Source organism: Dinoponera quadriceps, unplaced genomic scaffold, assembly GCF_001313825.1.
Source record: "Dinoponera quadriceps isolate SergipeBrazil2010 unplaced genomic scaffold, ASM131382v1 scaffold1872, whole genome shotgun sequence".
Taxonomy (NCBI): Eukaryota; Metazoa; Arthropoda; class Insecta; order Hymenoptera; family Formicidae; genus Dinoponera; species Dinoponera quadriceps.
The window spans coordinates 307,105-330,924 of record NW_014555944.1 but is presented as its reverse complement, the minus strand read 5'-3'; the positions used below and the strand labels follow the sequence as shown (position 1 = coordinate 330,924).

General features: G+C 48.9%; 1 protein-coding gene across 1 annotated transcript in view; it reads right to left on the bottom strand.

Moving 5' to 3' along the window:
- The window catches only part of LOC106745958 (zinc finger protein castor homolog 1-like), a 103,848-nt gene that overhangs the window by 12,003 nt on the left and 68,025 nt on the right, over window positions 1–23,820 (bottom strand). The gene's annotated exons all lie outside the window — the stretch shown is intronic.

Genomic DNA, 23,820 nt, shown 5'->3' with positions numbered 1-23,820 from the left:
CCATTGCTTTCTATCCGCCATTGTTTAAATATAGTTTAAATTCAGCAGGGCGGTATATTTTTTTATTTCTTCATTGAAGACGCACACATAGAGGTGTTAGGTACGAGGCCTCTTTTGGCTGAAACGATATGTTCCATACATGATGAAAAAAAATATTTTCTTGAAAATGAAACGTTACTTCCCCTAAATCATACTATTTGATGTTTGTATTATTTTACTATTTTTTTTTCTTTTATTAAACAACCCGATTTACTCTAGTGAAACGACATATTCATTTGAACAAAATGGCAGTTGATATTAAATTATGTTGTTTATACGTCAAACAAACACGTATACTAAATCCAAAGAAACCTCTATGTGTAAACATCGTGAAAAAACTACAATAAATAATCATACAACAAATAATTCCTGTAATATGGTGCCCACTTGGTCAATGCGATGTTTATTACGCGAAAACTGTATATACGATTTTCAAGTGACCCGGTCTGAGTCGCTACTACCCGCAAATCTATCCGCACGATTTCGAAGAGGCGCGCTGAATTACTCCGCGGGTCACAGGCTGCCTCGGAGACCGGCGCGAGGTAAAGGTTGGGCTGGAGCGGTTGGTCGGCAGGCGTTTCTCCGCGGGCAACTGCCGTTTTACCGACCGCATGTCCCCGATAACACCGTTCGCACGGAGGCGCTCGCACCATCAGAGGGGACCGGAACGACTTCTGATACATATACCGAGAGTTACGAGCGCGCGCCGTTCGTCGACCTATCGAGCTCTCCCGCGCGCCCGAAAACTGGTTGTTCGGTGGGCGCACGGCCGCGCCGCAACGGTAAGGAGAACACGAGCGGAAGAAAAGAGACCGCGGCGGAGAGGAGGAAAGAATGGCCGGGGTAGAAAAAAAAAGAACTATCGGCCCGTGATCGCAATACGCGTATGCAAAAAGCGCGCCTGCGGTCGCCGCGGGCGAGACGGAGGAGGCGCGTTTACCTCGGCGGGGCCGTTCATAGCTCTCCTAAAAGGCCCGAAACGGCACGCAAGAAAATATTGAGCGCGAGAGACGACGCAATTCGGTTGACCAATCCTCGCTCGCGATAATTATCTCCCGGAGGTAATGCGCGCACGAGATGGAAATAAACGCGCCGCTCTCTTTTTTTGCCTAAACGAACGATTCTACGGTTAAAGAGCTCTCCCGAGCGGTCTCTGCATTTCTTGCCCGGGAGGTGTTTAAAATTTATTATTTGCGCCCATGTCTCGGAGAAGACGCTCCCGGCGAGTCGCGCCGCCCTGCGCGGAAGCGTCAGATAATGTGACTTTTCCCTATGAGCGGAAAGGTTGCAAGTTTCGTGTGAAAAGCTTCGCATTCTCATTCCTCGGAAAGTTACACACGATCGCAGGGAAAAAGGAATCAACTTCCACAGTTGAAAATTAGCTATCCGTGTAATACAACTGAAATTTCGTTCGTTTCGTTAGTTACCAGGCCTAGTTTTCACTTTGAGATATAATTCTCTGATTATATTCGTACATGAAAAGGAAAGAATCGGCTCCCAAAAACTAGATCTGGTAACGAAATTTCAGTTGTATCCTATGCAAAGAAAATAATTAATCGAAGAAGTTAGTCTCAAAAATCAAGATTAGATATTCTCGTGTATAATCAAGGATACTATAATTTTCTTAAAAGCTTCTCAGTCTTGATTTGATTGAATTCTGGCAATGTACTTAGTGTAATACTTAGTGTAGCGTGTAATTAATGTAAGTATTACATACGTTGAATTCCAAACTAAAGATCTAAGAATATTACAACCTAAAATCTTCTAACGACATTATAATATAAATCTGGCTTACATACGAGAATATCTATCATTGATTTAAGAATACTTTTTTCCCGCGTGGACAGCTAGTTTTCAGCCATGGGATCTTATTCTTCCTTCCCGTGCGTTAAAGTCGTCGAGTGAAACCGCATCACACTTTTCCCGCTGTCGGGAAAAAAGAAAAATACACGATCGTTACCCTGATCGATACATGCTATCGGTGATAATTCGAGGGACGCGCGAAGAGAATAAAATTGCCGCCGACGACTCGTGTCGTCGACTAATTGCACTGTAATTAAATTACATCGGCGAAAGGAGGGGAAATAAGAGCATCTCGATCGTCGCTCATTAACTTATCTCGGACGCGAGTCGCATCGATCGGAGGCTCCGGTGACTCGATACGTGCTACCCCGCAGCATCCATCAAGCCACCCAGCGTTCGATGCACCCTACCAGGAGCGAGGACGATTCTGAGAAATTCCTACTTGCGAACTGTGTGCTCGCGCGCGCACGAACGCACGTTTGAATGCGCGTTCAGGAACGAGTTTAAAAATTGTCGAATATTTCTCGTGGCTCGCGGGGCTTCCCCGCGCGCTCGCTCTCTCTCTCTCTCTCTCTCTCACTCACACGGTGGTATATGTGCCGTCAGGACGGAGGGAGCGCGCGCGTACATTGGCCGCCCGTGCGTTTCTGCGAGAGCGCGGCGTATATGCGCGCCCGGGCACAAAAAGAGAAAGGGTTTGGTCGCGAGAGAGAAAGAGGAAGAAAGAGAGACAGAGATGGAGAGAGACCGGGAGAAAGAGAGAGGGAGAAAGCGGAGGAAAAGAGAGACGAAGGTTACGCGAGAGGGAAAAAGGAGGCGAGGGAGAATTCGGCGCGCATTATTCTCCCGCGTTATAACCGGCGAAGCGTAGACGGTACCTAAGGATGAGGGAGAAAGAAAGGAAGGAAAAGGAAGGGAAAGGGAAAAAACAAGAGAGAGAAGAGTAGCGCGCATGCCTTGTATTATTATTTCCGCGCGAATCCGGACGGCCGCTCTCTCTCTCTCTCTCTCTCTCTCTCACTGGGCGAAATCGAGCAGCGACGGCGGATTTAATAATAAGCGTCGTCTCGCAGTGTCACCGGATATGTTGCACCCAGTTACGCGCGGTTGCGTAACATTCGGTTACGGCGATTAATTTATCCTTTGGCAGAGTAATTACGCAACGCAGCTGCGTGCCGCCTCCTTCTCTCCCGCGCGCGCGTACGATGCGTGTGCGCGCGGCGTTCATTAGAGGCACCTTTGGCTTTCGCGCCGCGGGAAATTGTTGTTTGCACAAATTTATAATCCGCTACCGACGTCGCTTTGCGGGTCGAAGCTTCGAGCACGTAATCGAGAAGACGAAGAAGAAGAGCCTCCTCTCGCGCGCGGGCCAAGGTCCACGTACGTGTCTCGTCGTCCCGTCGTATTAATCGAAGATAAATATTAAACAGCCGACTCGCTCGCAGGAGAAGATGGGGTCGGCTCCGTATCCAGGAATGTCGCGAATCTCCCGTCGACGCCTAATTATGCGAACGGGGAAGCGTGCCAAAATCGTGATGGCTCGTGAGTGAAACTCAACGTCGCGCGCGGCCTTGAAACGCCGCGAAAAAAGCAATCGATCTGCAGCCACGGTGTGCAGACTGAACGACGTTGTCCACCGAGATTAAAGGTATCGTCCCGTCGAGACGAAAGTCACACGCGTCATCGTCGGTCGTTTCATTAATTCGTTTCGACGCCGGCGACTGTGGGATTCAATCCGATCGCGGTAGAGCGCACTGTCAGTCACTCGATCTTAGAGTGTCTGTAATGAGAGGCTGGACATTGCACGTCTAATTTCTGATTGGCTTCGCCATGTTTGGGCAAGCTCCTGGTTGGGACGGTGGCAAAGGCTGCTTTCCAGCGAGAGACAAAAGTCGACGATAGTTGTAGCAATTGTTATCCTTTTCTTTGTCAGATGTGAAATAGGGATATGATGACGAGTGATGATATAATTAGACTTGTGCCAATTCGCGTCCCTTGCTGGAAAGCAGCTGAAGTTATCGGCCGAGTGACAACGAGCAAAGATTTGCCATGGACGGAATATACACTGAGAAAGTTGACTCGAATCAAATTCTTCTTTCGATATGGGAGATACGTTTTGGTTGTGAGAACCAACCTCGGCAGCGCGCAGTTGAGTTCGTATACGTTCTTGAAAGTGAAACAGATTTGGTGCGGAAAACCGAGTCTTTAGTTCGCGTGTTTCATATTGTGATCAATTATTCATGTAATTTGGTTTCCACCTATCTTAATAGTATCGAACATTGATTTGCGCATCAATAAATCTGAGCATTTCGCGTATTATGCTTGTGAACTTCCGGTTTTAACTCAAATATCGCGGCCACCGTGACGCTATGCAGATTCTTATTACAGGGAGTGTACTCGACCCGAAATCCGGGTTTCCGGCAAATTTAGACTCTACGAAAAATCACTTTGTATCTTTCCTCCCCTCATTAAGCCAATTATTGTGCTGTATAAAAAATACAAGACGATACCCGCACTTTCCTGCCACGTGACGGCGAAAGGAGATACCACCCACGTGGCCGCGGTTCGGCCGGCGGTAGCGAGCGAAGAATACGCGCGACGTGACGGGGCTTAAAGAGCAAATCTTAAAAAATATGTGAAACCCCCAGGACGACACGTAGCGACACTCCCTCCCCCTTCGTATCCAGGCGGCTTTGAACCCTTTTATTCGTAGTTCTTAAAGCTCCTCGGGAAGGGGAGTGGGAGCCCCGGCCGAATCGCGGCGAGGTGGAAGCGGGGAGCCTCCGCGCGAGACGAGGGGCAGGGAGTTGAAAATTTTCAAAAAGGCCCGAACCTGAAAAGACCCCGTATTTCAGGGTCGCCGGGGGCCCTCCTTTTTTTATCATTTAATCCGTGAGCCGGGCGAATAACCCTTTATACTAGCTATCGGGGTACCGAAAACGGTCGCTGCCTCCGTTTACGCGTACCATCTCGCTCTCTCTTTCTCTCCTTCTCTCCGCGTGTGCGTGTACGCGCGTGTGCGCGTGTACTTACACGTGCGCTACACGCACGTCTAACACGGAGGGGTTAATATGACCTACGAAACTGCGTGTTTGGATAATGCGTAGAGTACCCGCTGCGCGAGCGCCGATTCGTCGTCTTAGCGGCGACCCCCATTGAACGCTTTTTCTTCTCTCGAGAGGTTCTAAATACCGGTGAAAAAAGAAAAGAGAAGAAGAGAAATACGCGAACGGGAGTGCCCTCTCCCGTGCGTCGTCCGCCCCTCTAGACCGGGTCGGGCGCAACCCTTCTTCGATGGTCCTCGTCGCGACATTGTTTCCGGAAAAATGGCTTCGCGAATGGTACCACGCCGACCAGATGCGATTTAATGATCCAGAATCAACGTTAGGGTACTCGATAGCAATTGGGTAGCGGGCCGGACATTTCGGCCGTGTGTAGCCCAAGCACAAAGGCCGACTTCGCTTCGTTTTCGACGCGCGATCATACGTCTGCTGCTCGGAACGAAATAACGCTAGGTGTGCAAATTAAGTGTAGGGATTAAAGAATATTTTGTTTAGATTATTTTAAATTGACAAATATATTAAAATCTATTATACTTGATTTAAAAAATCAATACTTTTTTCAGTCATTTAATGAAAAAATTGGATGAAAAAGAAAATAGAAGAAAGAAAAAAGATAAAAAAATTATTCACATAAAAAATAAATGAAATTGAGTGAAAAGTTTAATCATAAAAAACGACAAGAATTAGTTTATTTTGAACGTAAATTTTGGAGATTGGAGGAATGTTTAATTAGAAATATATTTTATATAATATATTAATCCGACGCCTTTGTTGCCAATCGTCAAGATTTATTTATCAAACGGGAAGTGTACGATTGGAATTATCGAGATAATATCCGTTGTTACCGGTGAGACTGTTCATCGGACAGCTGTCGAATTCCATCGCGATTGAAACGTGGCGATTTTGAATCAGTTAAGTGTTCGAACGTCTTCTGTTGCTTTAAAATCTGTGCCAATGAAATGATATTGCGACGACCGTAACGGATAAAAGTCTGAAGGGGCAAAGCCTGGTAAATAATCCGGGTGCAGAACAATCCTTCCCGGATCGTGTTAAAAATATATGTCTTTTATTGCCTTCGCTGCGCGACCGTTGTCGTGAAGCGGGTCTTCTGTAAATCCTCTCTAAATCACTGATATCATTTTTTACAAGCTGTATGACTCACTGTACCTTCACCTCGGCCGAACAAATCACTTTTGTGGCTTCATCAGCAACATTTCTTCGCAGTTGAATCGTAAAACAAACGCAGCACCAAATATGCACTTTATCGACAGCAATACAGTTAATTACTATTCTCTGAGATTATTACTGATCGCTCTTTAAAAGAGCGCAATTGAGCAGAAAAATATTTAGATATAAAATGCTGATTATACATATAGAAATGAGTAGAGCCAAATTAATTTACATACCTAATAGGATCTATTCCCAGGCCTATCTCGAAGGATCGATCTCGAGGTCGGTTTTCTTGACGAAATCAGAGAAAGCAGAGGAGTGTGAAACGAAACGCGCGCGTTGTTGGAAAACGCATTATTCAATGACGCCGCTCATATCCCACTCATATCGCCGTTCGCGTCTCGATACCAATCATTTGTATTAATAAAAGTCAAGCGGCGACCATCGCGGGAATGATGGATTTCTAGCGCCGAGTTCGAACGCGAGCCAGGAGTATGTCGGCGCCGGCATCGGCGAACGGTCGCACAAAGGGAAAACATGGGGAAAGAGCGGGCTGCGGCGAAGGGAGCAGAGACGCCAGAAGGATAGAGAGAGAGAGAGAAGGAGAAAGCGAGTGGAAAGAGAAAGAACGACCGACACTAAACTATTCTAAGATCCGCGGAGAGAGTGTCGCGAACTTATTGTCTCTCTTTCGGCGAACGCGGCGGCGTTATTTCTGTCAAAATTACGTTATAGTCGCTATTCTCCCGTCCCGCACGCGTCCCGCTGCCACCCGTTTAGCATCTACTTCCTTTCTGCACAGCCTCCCCTCCCTTCCTTTTTTCTCTCTCTCTCATTCCCCTCTACATTCATCGCGCTCTTCTTTATCCCCCGACTGTGCGCCTCCCTATAAGTGTTTTTTCTTCCTCATCTCTCTTCGTCTTCTTCTTCTTCTACCGCCTGTTCTCAGTCTTCTTCTTCTTCTTCTTCTTTTGCCGAGTGCGTTTCTTCGGAGCAATAATCATCGGATACCGGAATAAACGTTATTACACGGATTGCACGGTAAGGATGATGAATGCACACCGTAATCTCGTCCAAGAAAGCGGACCTGATATTTGTCATTTTTTCCCCCGGCGCGAGCGAACGCCGGGGAAATCGCTCGTTTGTTGGGCCGCTCGGAATGTTAAGTCTCGCGGATTTCCATCTTCTGAAATCCACCGGCCGCTCGCCCATCCGCTCTCGCACGCTCGTTCGTTCTCCGCTCGGGTAAATCATCGCGACGCTCTCTCTAACCGGTCCATTAGTCTCTGGCGTGACAAAGCTTAATTCAAAACGCATTTCTGGAATAATTGGCGCCACAAAGAGATTGCCGTCACCCGTTTAGCACCTTCTTCGTTGGCGTGACGTCGCCGCGTTTCTTCCAGAGGCCTCTTCTTATTGCCGACGGACGGACAGACGGGATGGACAGACGGACGCGACCGTTCGTCGTCGTGTCGGAATCATTCGGGACGAGAATAAACGTCGTTATGGCCGTTCTCCCATTCGTGGCGAATGGGTTCATTATAATTAGTGAGCCCTCTTTACCAGGGGAGGTGACAACGACGGAGGGGAAGAAAGGACGGTGTCTCTTCCTCTTCCCCCTCCCCCCGCCCGAACCCTTCCTCGGAGGCCCTAAAATCGCCGGCTCGGTTTCGCACGATGCCTCCGTATTCACGCAGAGGCAGCTCTTCGCAACGGTTCGCCGCAACGATATCGATTATCCGGTATCGATTCGGCCGATTATTCTAATTATCCGGAGACACTGTAAAATATCTCACGCGTTCCAGGAAGGTCTCCCCTCTCGCCTCCTCGTGAGAACGGAGCTCGCTGACAATCGGATTCTGCGCGAGGGACGCGATAATCGCCGGGCAAATGGCTGAAAAATGGCTGATACAGTTACATAGAAAGTCCGCGAGTCGATACTAATAATACAGTAGGAGCCGATCTCTCACCGTTCCCTCCTATTGTTTCCCCCTCGCGCAGCGCACATGCTTAATGTACCTTCCTCCGTCCAATCAACGTCAACGCTGTGTTAGCTTACGCAACGCCGGCGATCTCAACGTAACGGCTTTAAGAAACGAGTACACGTGTCTTTCCTGTCGCGGAGCCGAGCGTTAACCAGATGCTTGCAGATGCGAGCATCGACGCGATGATACCGCCGCTCCGGGATTCGCCGAGCGCGCCGTGAGTGACAATCTCGCGCGGCTGCTGCGCCACACGCTCGTCCTTCGTGACGCGATAGCGCTCTTTGGAAATTGGAAGGACGGCCAGGTGAAAGAGAGAAGTCGCTCGGCCGTTCCTTTCGGACGCGATCTGCCTTCTCGTGTCGCAATAAAAGTGTCGCAAAGTGCCGCGAGAGAGGCGACGATTCGCGTTACTTCACACGCGATACACCCTGCCTGTCTCCCTTCGCCAATCATCTTTACGATCGTTTCTCAATCCTTCTTTACTATCTTTCAATTCCTATTTTTCATATTTTATAATGAACGAACAATTTCTCTTTCGCTCTCTTAAAATTTCGCTCTCTTAACGTTCTTGAATTCCTTCACCTTCTATGAATTCAGCATTCAATTATTATACAACCATTAGTATGGTCTTTCTATTCTTTGAATTTACAGTATTCAATTATCTTTAATCGCTATCCTCAGTACTTATCGTAAAATTTCTCTATTACTCAGCTTGCTTATCCATGCAATTTCTAACTTTTCGTACTTAGAGAGCGAGCCCTAGGATAATAATAAACGCTTCTCTCCCCCCACCCCTTCCTCTCTCTCTTCCTCTCTTCTTCGCTTTAGAAGGGCGCGTTCGTTAATATCGCGCTGCACTGGTATCGCTTTACCCGCACAGTAAACGAACGGGGGTTCACCAGTCTCTTTTTCTTTAATCCAGCTCGCCCTCGTCCCGCCGGACGCTGTCGCGTATAGATTTTTTCGGGGCAGTATTACACGCGTACTACTTAATACACCCTCTTACCCTCTGTCGCACCGCCGTCGCCCCCCCCCCTCTCGGCCCCTAGGATCCCTTGTGCAACCCCTTCCCTTTTAGAACGCCGCGAACCCTCTGCGCTCTTACTTATGACGGGCGTGTTAAATTTAACGAGGGAACGGTTGCCCGACGGCAAATATTCGAGCGGAATTGTTCAACTCGGCCTGCAAATAAATCGCCGGCGCTGCCGCGCAGCGGAGGATAATTCTCCGCGTTGTCAATTGTTTCGGCGAGCGTGTCGTAGGCCGTAACGACCGTTCTTCGGTCGGAATCACTCCCTTCGCGACTCGTCCGTTATTTTGAGACACGATAGCGCGCGATAATATCGGTAGAGCAGAGCGTAACACAGGATGAGCGTGATGCCGAGTCGCGCGCGAAATTTGTTTTCTCCTTCGACCTCGCTCTCCATCCGCTGATTCTTTGTCACGAAGTTCACCGCTTCCGAGCGCGACAGACGGGGGAGGCCGGCGCTTGAATCACATTATCGGTCAAGTCGGGATCAGATCGCGAATTATTTATTTAATAAATCTCGAAGAAACGTCATTTCCATTAAATTCAATTTGAGTTGCTTTTTTGATGCTTGTATTTACATTGTCGGTCAGGACCGACAGGTCAGGTCGAGCGATAGGACGGTCAGAGGACCGCGACGATTCTTCGTAAGGAAATCGACCGTGGTTTCACCGTGATCGTCAAGTGAGAATGTGTAGCGGCCAAAAGACAATCAGCAGACGGCCAATAGACGCCGTCCAGCCATGAGAGCTAACTCATCTTTCTTGTTTAGATAAACAGGAAATATTTGTAAGATTTTATATATATATATATATATATATATATATATATACATAAAATCTATATATATATATATATAAAATATATATATATATTTATATATATATAAAATTTATATATATATATATATATTTCTAAAATCTTGTTTTGTCGTCCACAAGTTCTATATAATGTATAATGTTGCGAATTCTCCTTCCTTTTCCACTTTCTTTGTATCTAATGTACTGAAAAACGTATTTTCTTGTGAGACGTTCCCACGCTCTTCGTCGCCGAAACTTTTAATTTAATTCGATTTTAATAAGCGAGGAGAATTTTAAAACAATGCATCGACACGGACAGCACTGCATGACTGACCGGCAGAAAATCGTCCGAAGGGTGTGAATGGCGGGGAAACTGGCTTGACTGTGATCTGACTTTGATCGTTCCGAAAAAAGAAGCGAGAAGAAGAAAAACGAAGTTCCCACAGCTAAAAACGAGACCTGGTAACTAAATTTCAGTCGTATTATAGACGGTTAATTTCCTTCTTCCATGCGTAAAATGGGAATCGGCCTCTGCCGGAAGTGATCGCGCGTACGCACTTAATTCTGAACTGATTACGCGGATGGGAATTTTCTAGTAGGACGCTTTTGTCTCCGCACAGAGCCGGGTACAAAGACGCGATTCGCCCGTAGCCGGCACTCGTTACCCCTACGACGCGCATTCGACTCCAACCTCCCTCGATTTTACACTAAACGCACTCCCCCGTGCATTTACTTGCGTGTAGGACGCGCAAAGTTTCGACGAGGGGAAACTCCGCGCGTAACATTGCGCCCGATAGAAACGCGCGCGCCAATCTACCCCCTCGCACGCGCTCGTACACACACTCACGCGCACACAGACGCATCTTCTCTCGTTCCGCGAGCCCCGAAAATAAACAGAATCGAACCCTTTCTATAAATTCAAATAGCCGGAAGGGGAAACCGCCGCGCCGGCGGTTCCTCGCGAGCCTCTTTCTCGCTCTTCTTTGTTCCCGACCTTCGGAGAGTTTTCAGCGAGCCCTACGCGCGAAACTCGCCACGGATCGGCGATCCGCTGTCAAAACAAGAAATTCGAAGCCTGTGATCGGAAAGAGAGAGATAGATAGAGAGAAAGAGAGAGAGAGGGAGGGAGAAAATCTCCCCGACAACGCGCCACGGATCTTCATTCAGCGATTTTCCCGGAGCAAAGAGGGGGAGAGCGGAACGAGGTGGCGATGAGGAAACGAGGGGGGAAATTGATCAAATACGAAGCATCGGGAAACCCGATTACCCTCATTGGCGGCTGTGCAAGGTCAAAGGGAAGCGATTTGTCGCAGCTCTCGGGAGGTTGCGGAAACATCGACGCCGGGAATGAATGATGGGCGCGGTTTAATCGAAGAGAGAAGAATCTATCCGCACCGCGAGATCGTCGGTAAACGCGCGCGGAAAAGTCCACCCGATGAGAATTCGCGCTCATTGGCGTATTATTTATCGCCGTCAGCCTGATAAAGTTTACATCGGCTGCTAATGATCAATGTAACACCGGCGCTTTATTTGTTCCGCCTGCTGATCATGTAATCCTCGCACGGCGCGCCGTGCTGCGTAAGACCAGATTAGCGTTAATCATTTCGTGTTAGCTTTCTCGAATTAAGTCCTCCTTTCACTCGGCTTCGGCCGGGTCGCGCCGAGTCGCGCTTGGCAAAACGACCGCGACCGTTCATCCGTCTTCATCTGTTTCGAATTCGTAGCGCGAGAGCGTGCCGTGCGCGATAAACAAGAACTAGACGGTGCCAACAACGTCGATCACGGTGGCAACACAGTGGTCGGTTATCTGTCCGCGTTAATAGTGCGCCCGCTAATAAACAATTTCATTTCCACAGGGGGAAATGATGCCGGAGTGAGCGCGGCCGCGCGAGAGCGTGCGCGCACAACGGCTCCTCAGTTTCATATTTCTCGCGGGGTGCTTTTTTCTTTTCTCTCTCTCTCTCTCTCTCTCTCTGTCTTTCTCGCTCTCGCTCTTCACGGCCATATTGCCTGAGAAAAGCGCGCCCGTAGTGGCCGCGACTCGGTGCGGGCAGCTCGTTAACGGAAATTTACGACAAACTGGGCACAACGAGCCCGGTCTATCATGCGCACTCGCGCGTTTATATGCCCGCGAAGGCATCCTGGATGCGCGAGAGTGCGAGCGAGAGAGAGAGAGGAAGAGCGAGAGGGGGAGAAGGGGAGGGAACGGCGATTTTTCTCTTATCCGCGCCAGGCTACGAAGCATTTCGAAGTTTTACAAAGTGCCGCACTGCGACCCGTGATTTACGAGATCGCGTATCCAATAACTTTGAATATTCTCCGGGCGCGGTTGTACGACTGTTAGCTTAACAAGGCGGTTAGACGTGCGCGTAACGAGCGCGGACTATTATCAAGCGCGTCGCTATTTTCCGTCGACGGAATGCTTTTCCGCGACTCGGTTTCGCGAAGAATCGCATTTTTCTTTTCCCCCACGGAATATCGAACAATTTCCGAGCGCGGGTTGACACGTGGCTTAATATTAATAAAAATGAACCGGAGGTCAAGACGAGAAGTCAATCGTATTCTTCTAATCATAGCGAAAAGGAAATTTCCAAACGAACATATCGTTTAATTAACAACGCCTCAGAGGGACTGACGTTCGATTCTTTATTAATTCAGAATTCCTTTTCTAGTAGCGTGAAGCATCAAGTCCGCGAACTCGCGGCCTGTTAAGCTCTTCCACCGAAAGCAACGCGAGCTTCGAGGAACGGCTCGTCGATCGGCTATTTTTCAACCGAGCCATTGGCAGCCTGCTCGATTTCGAAAGACCGAGGGTCGCCGACGGCGGGCTAATTAAATTTAGAATATTTTTTAAATTTCTCCGATTCCGCTCGCATGATTTGGCACGCGTCGCTATTGTCCCCGCATCGCCGCGCGAACGGGCAAAGAGAGAGATGCGAAGGGTGAAAGAGAAAGAGGGGCGGGGGGACGTTTTCCTACGATCTTCTTACAATAGAAAATTCACAGGCAGTGCCGTGCCGAGCGGACCGTCGAGCCAAGGCAGTTTGGAAAATCCCTTTTAACGCAATCTTGCGCAAAATAAGACGAAGAAATGTGTAGCAATTTATCGAGGAACGACAGAAGAAATCAATCGGATCCAATTGGAACCATAAGAATCAGAGATTCTTCAACCAAAACGCGGTTTGGTCTGTCCGGTAAATTCAACCAAACTTTTCCTCCGTGTGGTTTTCAGCTCCCACAGCTAAAAGCTAGATCTGGATTATTCAATTTCAGTTGTATCACACGGATATCCTTAATTCCTTTCTCCCGCGTGGCTCATCGCGATATCATTCCCTCTCTAAGAAAAAGTCACGAAAAGTCAATACTCGAAATGATCGAAATCACGATTGGCTGTCGCATTGCCGAGCGCTTGCTTCGCGCGTTTTTTGCGGATACCAAAACATGCATTCCGACCAGTTCATCGGTTTGCGTGTTAAAGAAGACAAGAAATCCAAACATGAAGACGAAGACGAACGAAGGACAAGCAGATCGGATTCTCCGTCCGACGGTGAATTTTCGTTTCACGCTTATTTCATTGCATCAACCGCGATTTCTCCCCGTGTAATAATAATCAGCCAAATGGCGCGCGCGTGTGTGTTCGTCCAGTAGGTAGTAAAAGTAGATCCGCGTATCGTACGCTCGAGCACACGTATGGAAAACTCATCTCCGTATCCAACCCCTTTCACACACGGCCCTGACCCTCCGGGCCTCCCCGGCCGTTTTAGTTTGGCCTAGCGCTAAAACAATCGGCGACTTCGTGGTCTTGGTCTCGACCCTCTTCGACCCTCTCCCTCCTCTCTTCTTTCCTCTCTTTCTCTCTCTCTCTCTCTCTCTCTCCCTCTTGTCTGACGCTGTTCTCTCCCTCTCTCTGTCAGTCTTTCTCTTTCTCTCTCTCTCTCTCTTTCTCCCGGTCGTTTCCACCGCCGGTGCTCGCGCGGACGCCGCTTCTCCTTTTTCTTGCTTTTCGCGTCAAGCGCGAAATAACAGACGGACGCCCGGTGGAGCCGGAGGGGCGCGAAGGGGAGGAGGGGGCGACGGAAGAGAGTCGAAGAGCTAACTCGAATTACTAAAACGCCGAAGAGGCAACGAGCTCCTCCGAGCGGGTTACGGCGGAGAGCGTGGCGAGAGTCGTCGAGACACGAGGGAGGAGAAAAGGTCTATTTATTAACGACGAGCGGCCGACCGGGAGTCTGCGGTTTTCTCCGTTCTCGGGGAAAAGCGGCCGGCCCTCGTAATTCGCGGAGCGAGATGAAAAGCAACGCGCGCGCGGAGAATCGTCGGGAGAATCTCGTCGCCTCTTCTCCCGACGTTCGTATATATAACGGACGATTCTTTCTGACGTCCCGGCGAGATGATCCCACGCTCATTAGAGCTCTCGATACGAAGAGCGAACGTGGTGAGCGGCGATCGAGCGTTCTTCGCGAGAAGGTGGAAAAAAAGGGGGGGGGGCGGAAACCGCGAAGGTACACGGATCGACATCTCATCGCGGGGCGCGCGGAAATAAATCGAGGCTCGTAAATCCGTCCGCGCGTCTCTCACTTTGTTAATCGGACGTTGAAAATGGGAAGAATTAATCGCGGACACGCTGGCTATAATGTTCCGCCGTGTATAACGAACTTGTACGGGCCATTACGAGCGAGGACTCCGACGACGACGGGCGAAGCACGCGTCGACGAGAAACGAGACGCAATAACGCGACAGAACGCAGAACGGTGGAAACGCGAAACGTTTCTTGCGAAGAGAAGAGTCGCCTCTTCGTCCTCCTCCTCCGCCAGCACTCCAGAGAGGCGCGTTCCTTTCGATCTCTTTTTCGTCTCCTCTCTTCTTTCGCGTTCCCCGCGATGCCCTCCCCTCGCTGCCCCTCCCCTCTTCCCCGCAGCGGCGAGCGCTTCGTTTCGTGATTATATTCTCGAAATAGTCAACCGGATGCCGGCCGACGATGCGCCCGCGGATATTCCGTATATTTCGGGAGACCCTTTTTTCGTGCACGGGAAAGACGCGAGCGGCGGAAGACCGCGCGGAGATGATCCAAAGACCTCGCCGAGAGTCATCTCTCTCTCTCTTTCTCTCTGTTTGAAGCTCCGATCTAATCCGCGGACCGGAGCCGCGGATTATTTCGAGGAGAACGCAGACGAGGGGTGGAAAACTACAAAGAGACAGAGGAACGCGACTAACAAGATGTCGCGATGAAAAGAAAAATATTATAATTTGCACGGAGGAAAGAGAAATTGATGCTCAGCTCACCGAGCTCCGGCTGGATCCCGGAGTGACGTTCGCACGGAAAACACTTTTCCGTTAATGTAACTAAATTTCCCGTTGCCCGGGGACCAGACGGAAATTCGGAACAGAAAGATTACCCTAGGGGGTTTCTACTAGGTTAATTGTTTTCAATTGTCTCAACTGTGTTGTAACCTATTTCAGGCCGGGCTGCTAAGTTATTGAGATCCATGAGATCCAAGTGCCGTTTTAGGGTAATTGGGGCCCAAGGAACCTCAGGAAACCTAAAACCCGAATTTCCCGACCAGCCGTTTGCCCCGGAAAATAATCGGAACGTCTACCTTGAGTAGCGCACGTCATATCATAACAGAAATCGTCATTATTGATGATTTGGACTCTCAGCGACAATATTTCATTATTGTTTCTCCAACTTTCTATTTTTTACCACTTTCAGTCAATTGATAAAAAGGGCGAGGCAATGAATTAAAAAGATGCGTTCTGCAAAGTGATTTTCCACCGTCACTTACCGCCAGGGGATGATTGGTGGCCAGGCGAAATTATTTTCTGAAAAGCAAAACTATAATAACTAACTCTAACTATATTTCAGTAACAAAATCTAGGCCGGAATCTACCTTTGTCATAGCTGTAACACTTTTCGAAGACATGTAAACCTGTTCCTACATAGAAACGAAGTGGGTAAATGCACTTGGATGTCCACACCGAATTTTCATTCCTCGTCACCGAGTTTTCATTCGATCCCTCTCGCCGGAACCGAGTCCTTCCTTTCGGTGCGTTCTTTCGCGACGACGCGATCGACACGTCGCCCGACAACCGAGTTCACGAAAATCGTGCCGATTTCATACGGCGATTCGCGCAGCCTCCGACTGTGCGAAGACGGAGACGTTGTCGAGGAAGACGGCAGAAAAAGCGGCGTCCGTCTCGCCGCGAGAGCGTGTGCTCCGAGAGGGTGCTGACGTCTCGTTCTCGGACGAGTGATTGATCAACGATCGGACCCGAGGGACACACCGTGTAATTTTCTCGGCGCGAGTCTACTTTCGAACTCGTCGGCGATGATTAAGAGTCATCCGTCGGCGATGTCTTCATTTCGCGGCAAACGGTGAAGGGCTTCGCGCACCGTTCGACGACGTTTAACTAGAGTAAAGCTGTACGTACAAATAAAGGGGGGGGGGGAGAAAGACGGAGGGAAAAATGAAAGACAGAGGGAGAGAGAGAGAGAGAAGCTCCGGCGAGTGTTCGAAATTTGTAGCCGTAGCCTGTAAACCGTGAATTATTCGAGCTCGAGCCATTATCGATTCGATACGGCTTCCACGTGCCGTTTCATAAATCTCTCCCCGCTATCGGCGATCGATAGGTCGCGAGGAGAGTCCGTTCTTCGCGTTACGTTAAAATTCTAATCGTTCGGAGTTACTGCCGCGCTCACAAAGTTTCGCGCTCGAGATAAGGCTTATGCGGCGCGGCCGCGCGGAATTGGATTAAGCCGGTGATTCCTGTACGATTCTAATTTCGTGCGGATAATCCGATATAGCCGATATGAGAATATAGGCGCGTTTCTTGGCGACCGAAAAATCGCGAAACGACAGCCAAGAAAAAACGAGGACGAGAAGCGACGACAACGGGGGGTGGCGGAGAGACCGTCGAGTCCGATCGAGCAACGATGGATTCCTGAGTTTCGAGGACGGCATGCGATTGCCAATAGCTGTTTCCCGATACGAACCGATCGGGGCCAATCGCGCGGCCAACGTCACGCGACATTCGCGTCCGTTTCGCAATTCCCTTTTTGAACCGGCCATTTTTATCGCCGGTTGGGCCATTCTCGTCCGCTTCGCCCTCCTCGTCTTTGCGAGCCCGCGCGGCCGCGTCGAGTATCGAACTCGCGTTAATTAAGAATACATCGGCCATAAGCCAGAATAATGAAGAAATCCTTCATATTAAAGGACTACAAACTGTTCTATACTGCATTTGAAAGTGTCACCAAGAATTCGACGGTAAGTTCGGATCAAGAGTTATTCCACTTTGAAGGAGGCTGTGAGGCGAAATAAGTTTGGTAAGAATTTGACGATGCTCAAACAGAAATTTCAGAATCACTGACCATTTTGCTTTGAAATGACAGCGGTGTAAGGTCCATAACTTAGAGTAACACTCGAATTATACGTACGTATGCACGTATTTAAATACTTATGTACCTCCATTATCTGCGCATCTTTAGTAGACCAACTGATGCGTAAATATGGCATTAATATGGAAAGTAAAAAATAATATTTTTCTATCTGCAACATTGTATATGCATGTCAACCTCAGCTTCGTTTTAAATTATAATTTTAATAAATATAATGTATAAATTAACATTTTCTGTTAATTTTTCATGCATAATATTTGCGTTACTTTTCAACATGTCCACCTTATGTTAAATTAACATAAAGATTCGTGCGTGGACCGTTTGGTGAAATGTGTTGAATTAAACGCAACATTTCTTACCGTAGAGCAAAATAAATATATATAGGAACGTAATTCCGCTTGATAAATACTCAATTTACGAGTGGCTCCCTTGATGCGCCACTGAAAATGCCGCGCTAATGAGCGATATATCCTTGAGACCGGCCGTCCGGTAATTAACGGTGTGCCGATCGGAATTGCGGGAACAGCGCGGGATTAAGAATTTGCATGGGACTTCTCCCGCGCGTATTTTCCATATAACGAGGTAAATGACACGTTCGCGTAAGGTGGTGATGAGCGGGGACCTTTCGCCACGGACCGTGATTCCAGCGATCATCGTCCGCGCGCAAAAAAGCGAGCGCAAACGAGCGGAGATTCGAGGGAATCCTGCCGTGGGGCCTCCGTCGCTGCGAGAGTCCTCGCTCTATTAATTAGCCCGCGGCAGCCCGCTGCCTTCCTCTCGCCCCCCCCCACCCCCCCTCCGCTCTCCGTTAATTTACTCCGCGAGCGTATTTTATTTTTCGCAAGGGTCCTAAGTCCGCGCCCCGGTCCCCCCGGGGCCCCTGGAACCCGCTCTATTAATTAGCCCGGGCCCTTTTTTCCCGCGCGAGACTTCGCAAGATCCGTCGAATCCCGAGCGGGGAAACGGCCACGAGTCGGANGGGGGAGGGGGGGAGGACGTCGCCGGAATTCCGGGATCGGCAAAAAGACCGGCGCGGAGATATTAATACTTTCCTCGGCGGAGGAGGCTGATCGGGGGCGCGGAATGTTTCGCGCGCGTTATTAGCGCAAATCTCATTAGCGGGGAGTACAGACTGGCGCGTTATGTTAACGGTATTAACGTTCGCGCTTCCGCTTTCTCGAAGAAGCGTTCCGTTCGAACTGTAATAATCGCTCCAGCGATATCGGTTTGCAACAGCCGGTTGTTTCTCCCGACTGGCGCTGGCAGTTTCGGACAGCCGGTCTTTCAGTAACTGAATCTGACGATTATATGCTGATTTCGGACGTTATTATTATCTGTTATCGTTCGAAATATCGATAATTCGCTACGTCTGAAATTGGCCGTACGTTCGCGCGATAAAAAATCTGTTGAATTTAGCACACTTCACATGTCCCAAAACGGTGTGAACGAGTTTTTATATTAATTTAGCACAGGGTGAATATGTTGACAAGTAACACTAATATTATGCCAAAAATTAATGCAAAAATAATACCTACGATGTTAATCGACGCTGAAGCATGAAATGTTATTTTAACGCATGTTGAGTCGGCGCAAAATATTGAGATAACAAGCACGTTACCACGCGATACTACGCACAAATTTAACATAAAAGCGTCAACAGGGAGCGATTTTGACACAAGTACGAAATATTTCTCACGCAGTTACTGAAAGACTCGGATACTCGAAACTGACAATACTACTCTCGACTTCGCCGCTGCGCCTTCGGAATATTACGAGAGATAGCGGCGACATTAAACATTCCGCGATGCCCCCTTTTTGCGGAAACCGGGTGGGGCCACCCCGGTGCGCGTAGTACACAATCGCGTTTGCGGAAAAATGTCTTTCTTCTGCCACCTTCTGTCTCGATAGCATCGCGACCACGTAAACGCCACCGAATGACGGGACGGAGCGGCCGAAGAAAGGTGGAATCGCGGCTCCGAGGGACCCGTAGATCGAAGGGAGGGCGAGGGAGGGTTCGACGAGACGGCCGGTCGATGGTGGTGGAGCGAAAAATGAGGGACGACATTCCGTTTGTGTACCGATGCATTTCGGTGACCGCCGGGACATCCTTTTAATGCGACGCTCGCGATTCCGCAGGAGGGAGGAAATTAATAAAAAGTTGAGGAACGATAAATTAGGCCGGCGACGCGAGAAAACCTCGGGGACCAGGAAGAGGGAGCGGGAGGGAGGAAGGGGAACGGCTCTGCCGATTGCCGACGACGACAGGGGGGGGGCCGGTCGGGCGATATAATAAATTTCAAATATAAATAATAAAATTTCTCGTATCCGCCGCGTCCGTCCTCTTCTTCGAGACGCACCGTGCAGCTTTTTACCGGGCAGCTTGGAGATCGACGACGACGAGCGGGACGATGACGGGCGCGTCGCGAGAATGCCTGGGAACGCGCGAGTGGACCACGGAATTACGACGAGCATTGTTTGCGTCTGCGACGACGACGGAATTGGCCATTGTCCCGGCGAGTCTAGGTGAACCGCGCGAGTACGGTGGAAATGGTCGTCGCGCACCTTCATCGAGAAGTCTCGTCGCGAACAATGAACACTCGGGTTTCGCGCGCAACATCAAGAGATCCCGCAGGAAGATCGGACAATTGGTCGTCCGATAATTCGATAAAGCGGGGCGCGGGGGAAAGCGAGAGATAAGGAAGCGCACCGACGCAGGCGGTGTATCGTATAAGGTAATTCACCTGTCAAATATTTATTCAACGGTTAATTCGCAAAGTTTCAACCCCTCCGGAGCGTGGCGGAGCGCGCGTGCAAATTCGTTTAAAAAGTTCCGAACGAAGCGTGAAATTCGTTTTCCTCTCCCTCGCTCCCTTTCACCGCGCGTATCGCTTTTTAATGGCATTTCTTCAAGGCTAACGGTTGCCTGGGAGAAAGAGAGAGAGAGAGAGAGAAAGACGAACGAAGCGGGCGAACGTCCGTCATCGCAATCGAGTCGCTCAATTCCGGATAATGAAATCCGCGGGCTCAAACACGAGCGCGAAGATTAGCGCAAACGTCGGCCGGATCGTGCGCGAATCAACGAGTTTACCGTCCTGCGAGAAAAAAACAATAGATCACACTCGGCTCGGCGAATTTGCATGTAAACCGCATGTAAAATGTCGGCCGCGTTTAATTATTTCTCACTGCCGAGCGAGCGAAGCGGGCTAGTCTGGATAACCGAGAAAGGCTCTTCCACGACCTCGTAACTCAGCCTCAAAGGCACGCCATTCTTTCCGGAGGACAATTTCGCAAGAAAGATTTACGTCATTCCCTAATTTAACAATTCTCAATATCGCGCGCATGATTCAGCAACTCTATACATATTAATGTACGGCTTCCTACGATAACGGCTCCGATACGACGCGGCTTTCGCAACCGCTCGGATCGCCGCCCGAAAAATGTAGATAGGCGATCGCTCGAGAAAAAAGGGAGAGAGAAAGAAAATGTGGGTGTGTGTGTGTGTGTGTATGTGAGAGAGAGCAGCTTTTAATACGCGCTTCGGGACACAGTCCCCTAAAACGCAAAGCGCATTATACAATAAATTAGTGGCATTAACATAATCGCTTATATCTAATAATGAACGTACAAAGAGAAAAAAGTCAGAGGAAGGATAACGGATAAGGATATAACGCTAGATATAAAATAATAGGTAACGTTGAGAAACATACAATACTGTAAGAGTTTGAAAATGTTGAAAATTGGAAGAATTATTTCATCGTGATTTCTCATATAGGATAAAATGTTTTACGTATAAAAAAATCCTACATTAGTTCAAAGACCGGAGATATTCACACAATTTAGGTTTAAAGTCTACCTCTCTTCGCACGTTTCTAACAACTGACGGCGTTTCGTTAATATTCTATAACTTTGCCGTGATTATTCGAAAAGATCGTAAGTCCCAGTACGAGATTGCAAAATAGTAATCACATCGTCTGAAGATCTAGTAGTTCCTTTAGCTTCATCGGATTTCAAAGTAATATGGCTACAAAGAACGGCTGGCCGTTTATGTTTCATAATTCTGTATAGTAGATTAAGTATAAAATAGCATCGTCTTACATTCGATTTTCAGCCACCTCAATGTTTTATAATGAGGAGTTATATATTCGTCTCTTCCGGCTTCCAAGATGAATCTAACGCATGCATGCATTGCTCGACGCAATCTAATATTTATCTCCGCCGTCATATCAATGAATGTATCATTACAGTAATCGATATGAGGGCAGATCAAAGTCACCAGTCTGCGCTTCAAGATGGCTACGTTCCCATATTCACTGTCAGTTTGGAAACATTTATAATACACGTAACATAAATTAGACATTTTTAGTACCGGCAGAGAGAATTTCGGAACGCGGCCGGCATCAAGGAGCAAATATTTGCAGGATTTAACCTCGTGTCTTTCTGTTCATAACATTACCCGAGTCGAAATTTTCAATTCCGCATTGAGTCTTCAAATGAAGAAAACGGAAATAAGTTCCCAAAATAAGTGCTCCTTTATTGCTACAAAGGAAATTTAGCGTCTTCCAGAAATCGAAATTTCAGTTTAACACTAAGTCTTCAAGCGGAGAAAATAACTTCTCCATTTGTAGCACCAAAGAAACCCGATGGAAGATCTCGGAGCATTTAATGTGGAACTAAATTAGACTTAAAGCAGGGCTAAAATTTCGACTCGGATAGTCACCTGCTTATCCCATGACAATGTACTCTCTCGTTAACGTTAACCTAAGTATTAAATACTGGTCGAATACGGCCATCCCCTCACATCCTATCCAGAGAGAGAGAGAGAGAGAGAGATTCCTCAACTTGCCGCGTGTGCGATCGCTATGCCGCTATGAACGAAAAGTAGAGGTCGCCGAGACTTGAACTCCTCTCGTAGTTGCACGTGTGTGGATCCGGCGGCAGGTAATATAGGTGGGGGCGGTGGGTCGTTCCGCGGACGGAATGAGAGGCCCGGGGGAGAAAGGGGGGAAAGAGAGCGAGGCTGGCCCCCGGAGGGCCCACAGCCGGCACTATATGCAGAGAGCTGTGTGCACCAGTTATTTATCGTAGCTCCCGTTTATGCTTTATTTGTTATTTGCCCGTTCTCGGGCTGCCCTGCCCGAGACTGGCGTGTAGGTAGGTAGGTAGGTACATGCGCATCTTACGCGGGCACCTACACTGTCCGCCTTCCCGAGCCGCGACTCCACGATAATGAATCTGTTTCGTGCAATTAGACGCGTTAAGGGAGCCGTTTAAATCACGGGATCCCCGCGCTCCGCCCTGTCGCGAAGATAAAAATGTATTTCTGACGATTACTCTCTCTCTCTCTCTCTTTCTTTTTCTCTCGCTCTCCCTCTCGGGAGTCTCATTTTGCTTTCCTCCTTCTCTCCCCTTCGCTCTCTCGGGAAATGGAAGGCAGAAAAAGAAGAAATGCTTCTCTCTCTCTCTCTCTGGTCGCGGATTCGATTGTTCGGATACGACCTCGCGCGGCGTGCAACGAGAAGAAGATAATTGGGACCGGTGAAAATATCGAGGCGCGCCGCTTTTTTGCGCTATTAGCAATGTTACCCTCGGCATTACGCGCGGCGACTAATTAAGCATTTCCCTTCGCGAATTGACAGATGCGGTCGTTAGGATTCGACGATGCCGATTATTACTCGCCGGCCGTGGCGCGATAGCGGGGCTTAATTAAATTGTATTTGCCCGAAATTGATGGCCGCAGATATCAACGGGACCGTTAAACTTCTTCGTAAACGTATGCCGAACAGGTGCAGACGTGCGACGGCGGCGACGTCGGCGTCGTGCGTGGTGCCTGTGCACGACGGCGATAATTGCTGAGAGGCCGTAAATTGTTGTAATTAGCAAAGGCCGGGTATCTCTCCCCGAAGTAGAATTCGACGGCGCGTTTCGCCGATCGATGGCGCGACGGAACGCGAGCCGCTCTTTTCTTTTTCCCCCGAGGACGTACCTCCCTTATCACATTTACGTCCAGCGAGAATAAAATTCGAAAACGAAACGGCGCGAGTAGTAATATCAGTTTTGTGTAATCTATCCGGCCGCTCGCAAGAGATTTATCGCGGACCAGTTTCGAAATGACTTATCGGTACCACTTGTGGAAAATTTATGCCCACGACGAGGCCCCGGCGAATGTACGTGGATTATCAATCCCAAAGCGAAAATGGAATTGCCGATATCTATCGGGGGTCAGCACGTTCGAGGTGCTGGTTTCGAGATGACGGAGTGACGGCGATTCTGAAAAGCCCGTCCGCGGCACCGAGCCGGCACCGAGCGGCTTAACGGCCTAATGTTCGAGTTACCAATCTCGCGCGAGCGCATTGTACGGTACACGTATCACCGTTGACGGTCATCTTCTCCACGATGTAATGAAGGCACCTCGACGCAAGGTGGCCGCCGCGGAGAATTAAAAGGACGACGACGACGACGGCGACGTATCGAGAGATTACGAGGGGGGAAATAGGAGCGCATCTTCGACACGGTGGAGGAGGAGAAGGTGGTGAGGGAGGTG